General features: G+C 42.4%; 1 long non-coding RNA gene across 2 annotated transcripts in view; it reads left to right on the forward strand.

Moving 5' to 3' along the window:
* The first annotated feature begins 1,993 nt into the window (after positions 1 to 1,993).
* Positions 1,994 to 12,284, forward strand: part of LOC142010514 (uncharacterized) — a 31,733-nt gene continuing 21,442 nt past the window's right edge. The window contains exons 1-2 of one of the 2 annotated variants that reach the window (XR_012644822.1): positions 1,994 to 2,095; positions 9,259 to 9,339. This is a non-coding gene — a long non-coding RNA (uncharacterized LOC142010514). Of the gene's footprint in view, positions 2,096 to 8,526; positions 8,593 to 9,258; positions 9,340 to 12,284 lie in introns of those variants that run through there. The other variant, XR_012644823.1, reaches the window with a different exon arrangement.

Below are 12,284 nucleotides of genomic sequence, written 5' to 3' on the forward strand. Positions count from 1 at the left end.
AGGGGAGTCCGCACACCAGTGGCCAAACCATTGTCAAGATTTTTGTAGGCATCATGGCAAAGGAAAGTCTTGAGGAAGGTTTTGAAAGAAGAGTCTATATTAGTGATGTGGTTGTTCAGAGTGGTGTGGGAGAAAGCATAAAGGTACTTGTTTGAAATTTAACAGGCGGGAGATGGATGCCGGCAAGCAGAGTAGAGAGTCATGTCAACAATTTGATAGTGAGTGAGGGATGACAGAAAGCATGCTGATAGGCTGTGAAAAGCCTTGAAAGTAAAGACAGGTAGCTTTATGTCTGGTGTAACAGAAAAGGAGAGCCAGTGGTGGGCTGCAAAGAGAGAGGTGACATGGTTTGTCCCTGCGGATGCATACTTTCAAAGGGCAGTGGTATGTCAATTGACATACATAAGCCCCTGGAATCTTGCCCTGCCTCTGCATGACAGGTTGAAGGAAGAGCAGAGAAGACACTCTTTCATCCTGATTTCCCTACTAATACAGTTTTGCCACCCAGGCCAGTATTTGGAAAGCTCGAGCTACCACTTGACAAAGGAATGTTACCACTAGCATATGCAGTACATGTCTGCTCTCTGCAGAAGGACGAATCTAATTTTGCATCTCTAACAGAATTTTATTTTCTAATTCATTTTATTTTGCAGCTTAGTCACGTAGCCAACGTGAGCTTTGTTATCACATTTTTGCACTACTTTGTACTATTTCTAATCAATTTTAGGCCATTGCCTTTAGAAAGGCTAGTTTTGCCATTTCCAGTCATGAAAAAAACCAGGCCTTACTTCCAAAAATAACTTTGCATCATTTTCTTTGCACCTACGTGATTGTTCTGCAATACAGTATGTCAAATATAGAGACTATCAACATACTGTCTTTATTGCTGAAAGTTCATTCTATGCAAATTATTAATGTTTTCAAAAGTCACATAGGTAGGCATTCTCTTACCTTGATGACAGACTTATGGCTTGAAGTGCAGTTATGTATAATATTACATGTGTCTATAATGCTGGTGTTCAACAATCTATAATATATAAACAAAATTAAGACAATGACATATCAATGAATGTCACTTTCCCCAATGGTGTGGACAACTTCAGAAGCCTAAATGATCAAGATAGGACTATCTGGGGCTTTGGTCAAAAGTAGTTTGCATTTTGCAAGTTACTTAACAAGAGGGTTCAAAGTGAACCCTGTAAATTCAATAAAAGTATTAAATAACTTTGTTTTGTTTACTTATTCAATATAATTAAACTACATTTGTGTTATGCTATGGGTATATATCAGTGTAGTTCCATTGAAGTCAACGGTCCTCTAAGTCAACAGAGTTATGATTATACACAATAGCTGAAGATCCAGCTCTACATCTTTTGCAAAACTTAAACAGTCATGTACTAGATAAGTATTGGTTATATCTCCTATATTCTGGTTCGAGGAAGCCTTTGCATTTATTTAACAATGCTCTGTTTTCTCTCTTAGACATGATTAGCTTAGTAGAACTGCACAAGGTTATTTGAATTACAACTAAGCCAATACAAATAGTATGTGTCTTCCCCCATATGGATTTCCCAATGGAAAATGTGCATCAACTTGAAAATACTGGAATTCTTTTCATAGTATGATAATGCCATGGAATATACCACTGACATATTATACCCTTCACTGTGGTGATGTTATTGGAGGAAAAGACAGAAGAAAAATATGTCTTGTGCTGTGTTTGGCATGTCCTAAGCCAGCTCATGTTTTAATTTAGAATTGAAGTTTTTTCCTACTTAAAAGGTAAGAGCAAAGAAAACAGAAGATGTAAAACCTAACTCCTGAAACCATTAGAAGACACATTTTAAAACATGAAATGCTTTTAATAGAAGTACCATTATGCTAAGCAAAATGGGAATGTATGTACTTGCTGTTATGTGCCTAACACGTTTGCTTTTGATCAAGCACCTTAAAGGAGCAAATTGACCCATGTTGCAGATTAACCCATCTAGCACTGATCCAGACTTTACTGAGGAAGATCAGCAAACAGATCTGACAGCACAACTACTCCTGAACAAGAAAGCTCCCCTCCTGATTCTGGGACTATAAGGAATAGGCAAGTACCTTACAACAAGAGTCCAAAAGATACAATCATTCAGAAAGAACATCTTGAAGTGAATGGAGAGTTGAAAGATAACTCCCGTTGACATACTTACCTACTTACTTACCTGGTGTTTTCTATTGGCCTAATTACGAAGTGCTTATGTAAGTCTTACTCATTCTTTGTCTCTAGGGTATTTTAACTTGAGTTAAAAACAAGTAAGAAATTCATGCCCTTCACCTAGACCAGTTATCACAAATAGCTTGTATGTTGGTGGTGCCAAAATAGATTGATGGTAAAGAAGCAGAAAAATGAGATACACTGAATGCAAAGAATTTGTCTTTGTCTTTTGTTTGTGTTTAGTATGTGGTGCTGGATGATGTTGGTTTCCTGTACCATGCAGAATATTAGACTAACTAGTGGGCCATTCTTAGCCTTAAATGCTATCACTCTAATATTAGCAAATCTAAAATGCCAATCCTGCACACCTTTAGTTTCCTGAGTAGTTCTGAAGGTACGTCTATACTTACCTGGAATTCAATGCACCACAATTTGCCCCATTTGTGAAGATGCAACAAAATTGATCTCTGGGCTTGGCCGTTGACCTTGGTATGACGAGCCCCAATCTATATTAGGGCAGAAAGTTGATTCAGATAACATTGATTCGAGCTACACTAGTGGCATAATTAGAACTGTGTATCTGGAATCAACTTTTACCCTAGTATAGACCAGGCCTTACTCAAGTCTGACCATTGACTTTAATAGCTCTATTCACAAAAGTAAAGGTTTCAGACTCAGGATCTGGCTGTACTCAACTCATATGAAACTAAGACTAGATATGATTAAGGACACCTGAGGCAATGGAGAAGTCAAGGTAAGGTATGTTTTGGAATATGATCTGGCACTTTTTAAAGTAACACCATGGACTCAGGTAATCCCAAATATATTTCTGTGATAAAACAGAAAGTTCCCACTTATAAGAAAATGCTGCAGAAAGGAATTATTCAGGAGGACAGATACCAAGGCTGGGTCTACACGTGCCCCTCCCTTTCGAAAGGGGCATGTTAACGAGCAGGTTTGAAATATGCTAATGTGGTACTACAAAGAATCTGCAGCATCTCTTTAGCATAATGGCAGTTGCGGCGATTCAAAAGTGCAGCTTTTTGAATCGCGTGCTACCTGTGGAGACGGGACCTTCCAAAAGGACCCCCCACCCCAGTTTTCAAAAGCCCTTCTTCCTATCTGGTGATCGGAAGAAGGGCTTTTGAGAATGGGGAGGGGGTCCTTTCAGAAGGTCCTGTCTCCACAGGTAGCACGCGATTCAAAAAGCTGCACTTTCGAATCGCCACGGATGCAATTATGCTAATGAGGTGCTGCATATTCATTGCAGCACCTCATTAGCATATTTCGAACCTGCTCATTAACATGCCCCTTTCGAAAGGAAGGGGCACGTGTAGACCCAGCCCAAGAGACTACATTTCTACACTTTCCCCCACTCAGTAGATTTACTTGCCATTTTAGTCAGCCTTTCTTGGCCGCTGAAAACTGTTTTCCTCTTCTATTAATGTAACCCACCCACCTACTCAGTGTGGTTCACTGACCCACATAGGTTATGTCTACACTAGCCCCTTACTTTCGGAAGGGGCATGGTAATGAGCGAGTTGGAAAGACCCTGATGAGGTGCTGCCATGAATATGAAGCACCTCAGTAGCATAACGGCAGCTGCGCATGACTAGAAAGTGCCGCTTTCAAATCATGCACCACCCATGTGGATGGGGGTCTTTTGAAAGGATGCCTCAGACTTCAAAAGCCCCTTCTTCCTATTTGGTTTAAGGGGCTTTTGAAGTCCAGGGGATCATTTTGATCCCACATGATCCTTTTGATCCAGGGGGATCCTACACAAAAGCAGCACTTTTGAATCGCGTGTGGCTGCCATTATGCTAATGAGGTGCTGCACATACATGGCAGCACTTCATTGGCATCTTCCCAACTCACTCATTACCATGCCCCTTCCAAAAGGAAGGAGCTAACATAGACACAGCCATAGCAGCCCTTTGACCATGTACAGATAGAAAGACTGAGTCTCTTCCACACCATTAGCTAAGCAGCCCCTGGCTTTATCTCAAACTGTTGAAGCTCCTCCACTGAGGTCCTGAGTTCTACCTTCCTATAGACAGTTGCATTAAATCATCATGTTTTTGTGTCTGAATTATATACTGGGTGATTTATTTATAATGCTGATAAAGAATGAAGGTAATATGTGAAGTGGCAGCATGCTGAACAGGAATTCACATGTGCTGTGAATTATGTATAAAGATTCTTTACACCAGGAGAAAAACAAAGCTCTTTCAATACCTTTATTTAATTTTAAAGTAAATTCATGTGGGGTTTTTTTTTGAAGGCTAATACATATTTTTTCCTTATTAACAGTAAGATCTTTCCCCCTCCCTCATAAAAAGTATTACTTGTCGCTACAGATGACATACTCATTTTTTAACCTCCAGAGATCTGGAACGTAATCTGACTCAGGCCAAAGTAAAATTTGCTCATTGTTACTTTCAAAGAGATTGGACAATACCACAAAATAAATAAGTCATCAGCAAGGTAATTCTGAATGACAAATCTTTCCACCTGCCAGCTAATGCAAAAATTTGGTACACAAAAACATCCATGTTTCTGTACTAAATGCCTGGATCATCACGTGTGTGTCTGAAGGAATCTGAACTATCAATGGCACATAATGCAGGTTTCTAACAGAGATAAAGAGTGGGAGGAAGCCCAGAACTCATGAAGCGAAAAAGAAATAAAATCCTCTGACCCAGTAACATCTGCAGTTATGCACCCAAGGATAGGTGACAAGGCCACCATTCCTCATGTTTCCATTCATAAACTGCTCTCTACCTGGGGTTAGGAATAAAAGTTTATCTATAATACAACAGGCCCATATGCAGGGAGTGGGAGTGGTGCAAAGGCCCCCACCTGGTCCAGTTTCTCTCCCTTCCTCCCTGCTGTGCTGTGCAGATGGAGCCTGCAGTGCATGATGGGGGAACCCAAGGCACCATGGGAGCTGTAGTTCCTTGGTCAGCTTCCTGCCTAGAAAGCTGGCCCTGGAGCAGGGAAGGGACTATATTTCCCAGCATGTCCTTGGCCACTAGCAACAGAAAAGGAAGGGAGGAATGAATATATTGGAATATTAGTTTTCTCTTATAATACTACAGCAAGATCCCAGAAGGTAATTTCTATAAAATCTTTACTACTGTATAAATGTTTAGTATGTTATAAAAATCATTTTGCCAAATATCGTTTCCACTTAAATTTCATTATCCTCTCTTATGCACACTCCAGCTACTGGTAAAGAAAGTAGAATAGAACAAGGGGACTATGTGGCATGTTAGTTCCGAGTAAGGTGCCCCACCTGCTATTTATCCTTTCTTCTCAAGCTTCGTGTTGTGCATAAATATGCATACCTTGTGCACCTACCTGCACTGGCCTTTCTGCTTTGCCAGCACCTCCCCATTTTTTGGGTAGACAGCCTCGTCCAGCCATTTATTACCTCTCACCACCACGTTTTCTTTCATGTGACTCCCTGTGCTTGACTCACCATCTTTGACTCATCCAGCAGGCCATTAACAGGTCCACCTTTAAGTGCCTCTTAAAAACCTTCTTCTGCCATGTTACTTATAAACCATTGACTCGACTTGTGTATAAATTGGCTATTGTTGCTCCCCTGCCCCAACACCCACCTGTCTTACTTGTCTGTCTGTCCTTAGACTGTTCCTCAGAGCTGGGACTGACTATATTTGGATCATAGCACGGTGTCATAGGGAAAATTCAGGTGGTGATTAGAAAGTAATACAAGACAGATTATATTTGTCCTCAGTGGAACAAATCCCCGTTGTCATGGTAACCAAACAGCAGTTGCTCCAAATTAATTAAGGCATCTAGAATCAATTAAGTGCCTCCTAGAACTCAGTTGAGGAAGTCAGGTTAGGCAGTTAGGTTGATTGACCCCCCTGAAGCCAATTGGGGACTAGCTGGAACTAGTTAAAAAGAGAGCTTCCCATTGATTTAAAGCAATAGAGTGTCAGGAGGGTGAGCTGTAAGGGAGCTGAACAGCACAAACACAGTCAGAAGGTGGGAGGGAACCCTGCAGGTATCTCCTAAAGGGAAGGAAGAGCCCTGTCTGGTAGACAGCCCTTTGGGACAAAAAGGGTAAGGGAAGGTAAACCCCACCCAGGGGGAAAGGACTCACTTGGGAGGTCTATCTGGTTGCATCTCCATCTAGAGAGGCTACCTGAGCTTAAGAGATTTGTTCCTTCCATTTTCCTTGCCAGAGTGGTTAAAACAGTTTGTAGCATGCCCCTGAAGTAAAGGGACTCTCCTGAGAACTGTGTCAGAGAAGGCCGCCCCTTATAATAGATAAGTAATTCATGAGATGAAGACCGTCAAAATACCTGCCAGCTGAATGTGCCATTTTGAATCATAACTTTTGAATCATAAATTGATTATGCCACCTCATACTCCAGTTCTTCTATCACAGGCGTTTATGTGGCTGATTGACACATGCTTGTGGTACTTAAAGCATGATGCTGTGCCTCACAATCCCACACATTACCACCCTTCTACCTATATAAGAAGACTGAAACATCTTGGTTTATAAACTTGAAGTATATTATGCCTATATTCATTATTTCCATCTCGCTAATGTCACAGAACAGGCCTTGGTTAACTTAATTCCTCACACAGATGAAACGTGGTGATGTTTTTGATTTTGTGAAGCAGAACTCTCCCTCTGCACAAACATACTCTCTCACACAATTTACAATCATTGCTATAAGAAAAAAAAAACTAATTTTTTCAAACCATGTGCTAAGTACTCACCTGATACAAGTTAATGGAGCTGAACTGAAGTAATGTTCTTCCACTGCGTATGAACTTGTGTAACACAAAGGCTATGTCTACACGTGCAGCCAACATCGAAATAGCTTATTTCGATGAATAACGTTTACACGTCCTCCAGGGCCGGCAACGTCGATGTTCAACTTCGACGTTGCTCAGCCCAACACCGAAATAGGCGCAGCGAGGGAACGTCTACACGTCAAAGTAGCACACATCGAAATAGGGATGCCAGGCACAGCTGCAGACAGGGTCACAGGGCGGACTCAACAGCCAGCCGCTCCCTTAAAGGGCCCCTCCCAGACACAGTTGCACTAAACAACACAAGATCCACAGAGCTGACAACTGGTTGCAGACCCTGTGCCTGCAGCATAGATCCCCAGCTGCCGCAGAAGCAGCCAGAAGCCCTGGGCTAAGGGCTGCTGCCCACGGTGACCATAGAGCCCCGCAGGGGCTGGAGAGAGAGCATCTCTCAACCCCCCAGCTGATGGCCGCCATGGAGGACCCAGCAATTTCGACGTTGCAGGACGCGGATCGTCTACACGGTCCCTACTTCGACTTTGAACGTCGAAGTAGGGCGCTATTCCTATCTCCTCATGAGGTTAGCGACTTCGACGTCTCGCCGCCTAACGTCGAAGTTAACTTCGAAATAGCGCCCGATGTGTGTAGACGCGACGGGCGCTATTTCGAAGTTGGTGCCGCTACTTCGAAGTAGCATGCACGTGTAGACGCAGCTAATAGGTGTTAATTGTTGTTTCAAAAGCATTTTTTGCCCTGTTACTAGGACTACCTGGGACATACTTCTTTTTGAACGTGACATCACTAAATTCTCATTTTCCAGGGCTGCTGCTTGCAGTGGCCAGACTGGAGTATGGCTCAATCCAAGCATTTCTAAGTAGTTAAATTTCTACAGTGGAATGGGAGGCAGGCAGCAGCGTCGCATGAGAATGAGCACACAGATTTATCAGCAAGTTATCTAAAATTAATAAGGGTTAAAGTATGCAGTGTCAGTCCCTGGATATTAGATGAACAAGGTGGGTGAGGTAATAGATCTCACTGCACCAACTTCTGTTTGCAGACTTAAAGTAGCAGGCACAGAACCCTGAGGTATCAGTTTATAAGCACTAGCTTGGAGACAAATTGTGCCCAGTTGTCTAGCACTTGCGCAAGAGGGAGATGAATCGGAGCAGTCTCCTGTAGCTCCTCCACAGCCACTGGACTTTGCTAGTTCCCTTTGTGTCTGGCATACATGCACAGCCACGCCTGCATGCCCTTGAGAAATAAGACACTCCAGAAGCAACAGGAAGAAATAAAACCAGGGCTCTTTCCTTCCTACTTCCTGCGTGCCTGTGAAACGTACAGCAGCTTGCATGCCAGTGACGGGCAACCTGCAGCCCCAGGTTGTACACAGCTGTCAGGGAAAGCTGTCAGTTGCTTGTTTGCCTTATGTTTGCAGGTACAGCAATCCACAGCTCTCACTCATAGCCAAGGGGAGCAACAGGAAGCAGAGTCCAGCAAGCCCTGGCATCCTGTGCTGTTTCCCACAAATCCTTTTGGCCGGGAATAGTGAGCTGTGGCCAGTGGGAGCTATGGGATGCCATACCTGCAAATGCAAGGTAAACAGCCTGTTGGTGGTCCACATATGGTCCATAGGACATGGGTTGCCTGCCACTGCTGTATGCTAAGGGAGAACAGCAATGAGGGAACTACCCCAGCTGGCTTTGGGAAGAATTACAATGGAAAGATGTAACTGTTCTCTGCTAGCTTCACCCTGCGCAGCCCAGGTCTGAGAGACAGAATTCATCCTGGAACTTCCACTGAGGAAGCCTCCCACCCCAACCCTCACCACAAGGTGAGGCTGCGCCAGTGCAATAGGAAAGAGCCCTTGGGAAGTAACAATATTGTATTGCATTGTTTTGCATTAAGCTTCTCTGTTACAATCTATCTAAGGGAAAGGTAAATGCAGTGTAAACTTTCAGTTTGGAAGAATAAAAATAGAGGCTCTGAATGTCTCTTTGGAATGAGAAATGGTCCAGGAAGCTTTCTTTTGTTTTACTGCTACTCATGACCCTCTGCACCATGGCATTACAAATGCCACAGCTAAGTGTGTTGATGTCAAAAGTAGATCAAATTGAGATACTCAGTCCTACTTGCCCAGCCACTGTGCTTTCAGGAACTGCAGGCCTTTCATTAGCTGTTTAATTGTCCTGTAAAAGTCTTGAGTCAATATTTTCATTTCCTGTTTTCACCTACTAGTGGTGAACAATCTGTGTTTTTTTCAGAGCACCTGACTAAATTTAACATGGCAGCTGTAACAGGCAAGACAAGAAGGAAAAATTCCATGCCTGCTGGATTGGAAAATTGTAAGTATATTTAACAATTTAAGATATGTCTGTAGAACTTGAAAACAACCACTTACCTCTGAATAACACCACTGTTCTCCTACAACTTCTATAGGGTTGGAAGTAAAAAGGTCTGAACTGTGCTGAAAATATGCATAGAAAGGAATACAAGTGATGCTGCCTTGATGTGAGAATTCAGGATCTTTAATCTGAATAATCCATGCACACATGCGCAACCCTATATATTTCAAATATATATATATAGAGAGAGAGAGAGAGAGAGAGGAATACATCTCATAGAGGTGGAAGGGACCTCAGGAGATCATCAGTCTAGTCTGTTGCCTTCTTGGCAGGACTAAACACCATACTTTTTTAAAAAACTATTTGCTCTAGATCCCTAAATGGTCCCCTCAAGGAATGAGCTTATAACCCTGGGTTTAGTAAGGCAATGCATAAACCACTGAACTATCCCTACCCCAATTGGCTTATTGAGGTGAGTAAGAGTTCCAGGTCGTGTTTTAAAATTTTACATTCAAAAACACAGTCACTCTCTCACTACAGAATGTGCCATAAAGATATACAGATGATATTTAACCTATACAGTACACAGTGATTAAGGTACTTGAAAATAATTGCATTTGTGTAATACTTATGTACTATATATTTATTTTGCATGTTTTTAAAGGAAATCAAAGGATAGGTTCCATGAGCTGAAAACAAACTTGTTGGCAGTGATTTAATCCCCCCACCCAAAGTGTCTGAACTGTTCAAGTGTTTGTAATAAAGCCATCATATAAAAGTGAACAACAAGAAGTCTTGTGGCACCTTATAGACAAACAGATATTTTGGAGCATAAGCTTTCGTGGGCAAAGACCCACTTCATCAGATGCATGAGTGGGGGGTGGTGGTTTCAGAGGGGTATTTAAAGAGTGGGGGTCCCAGTAAGAGGGAGGGACAGAGCTGACAAGGTCTATTCAGCAAGGTGGAAATGGCCCAGTATCAACAGCACTTATCAAAAGAGGAAAAAACAAGTCAGATCAGACAGGGGGATGTGAGCCTTTGTCAGAGTCTAATGGGGACAAAGGCTTTGACAAAGGCTGACATCCCCCTGTTTGATCTGACTTGTTTTTTTCCTCTTTTGATAAGTACTGTTGATACTGGGCCATTTCCACCTTGCTGAATAGACCTTTCCAGCTCTGGCCCTCCCTTTTACTGGGAACCCACTCTTTAAATACCCCTCTGAAACCACCTCCACCCCCACTCATGCATCTGATGAAGCAGGTCTTTGCCCATGAAAGCTTATGCTCCAAAATATCTGTTAGTCTATAAGGTGCCACAAGACCTTTTGTTGTTCTTGCAGCTGCAGACTAACACGGCTACCTCTCTGAGACTTGTCACCATATAAAAGTGGTTCTCAACCAGGAGCACACATACTCCTGAGGTCTTCCTAGGGATATATCAACTCATCTAGATATTTGCCTAGATTTACAACAAGCTACATAAAAAGCACTAATGAAATCAGTACAAATTAACTTTTCATACAAACAGTGATTTGTTAATACAGTTCTATATATTACATTAGGTGGTCTCAAACCATGGGCAAATTCATTTTAAACTTAGAGGCAATTACAATTAAGCGTATATTACACTGTTTCATAAAATGGGAATATCACACTTGAAATCTGTATAAACTTTATATATTGTGTTCATGCCCTGGAACAGGTCAATCAATCTACTGACAGATAAAGGTATGTAGCATAGCTTGCAATACTTCGATTTTTAATGTGCCTTAATCACAGACCAGCTACATTGCTGGGTGTCTCTGAAATTCCAACAATAGGCAAATTGTAGGCTGAAGTGTTGGTGTACTCACTGTGGGGAAGAATGCAAGGACATATGGAAAGGGGTTTAACCAGCCTACATCTTTTTATTAGTCAAACTAAATCTCAGGTTCCTGTCTGAGGGGCAGTCATTCATTCTCCATTCATCCTTTTTCAGTTCTTGGAGGAGGAGCCAGTCATCAGAGGAGGAGAATCTCTGAGTTCCTTCTCTCACCTGCTGGCTTTCCACCACTTTTTAGATCACTAGTCCACTCTTCTGTAAGCATGTTGGCAGGGCAGTCCCCCCAGGAGAACGTCTGCCCCTGGTGTGAATTTGCATCCAGAAGGTTGGACACATTGTGTTGTAAGGAGGTGTCTTCAGCATGTCCACTATGCTATCTTTTTTGGATTAGGAGTCTAAATGAGCAAATTGCTGCACTTGTTGGCTTCCATAAAGAGGTGCCAGCATCTGCTTAGCTATCTCATAGCAACCTGGCCCAGGCTTCCTAAAATTCAGCCAACCCTATACCATGATAATCCAGAAATAAACTGGGAATTACCTGAAAGGCGCACTCCATGCTCTCAGTAAAACTTATTTGCACCTGACCCTATATGGCCATGTCTGATAACATGTCACATCTACACTCCAGCCTTGTCTCTATTTACTGGTGGCGTTCCTCCAGGCCCCATCTACCTTATGCTGATGTCCAGCAGTGCACTAAACCCTAGAAGCCGACATCTCCAACCATACTACTCCCCTGCCAGGAAACATGTTTTCCTGCTATCCAATACCCTGCTTAGACATTTGTGACTCAGTTCCACAAAGTAGAACTGGGTACCCCTGCCTCATATTCACCACTGTCATGATTCACATGCATTTTGTACAAAGTATGCATTATGTGGTATCATTTAAGTCTTGGTTTGTTGACTACTAATATCCTATTGACTTGTACATATTATTATTGCAGGTGAAGTTATGAAGTATTACTATGCATGTGTGAAATTGTTGTTGGGTTTTGGAGTTGCCCACAGCCAGCCTTTCAGCAGAGACAAAGGCACAGCCATCACTGTCCAGACAGGTGTTTATGGCCCATCAAGAAAATGCCACCCTCCCAGAGGCTCCTTAGAGAGGGCACATATGCAGAG

Source organism: Carettochelys insculpta, chromosome 3 (genome assembly GCF_033958435.1).
Source record: "Carettochelys insculpta isolate YL-2023 chromosome 3, ASM3395843v1, whole genome shotgun sequence".
In the NCBI taxonomy this organism is placed as follows: Eukaryota; Metazoa; Chordata; order Testudines; family Carettochelyidae; genus Carettochelys; species Carettochelys insculpta.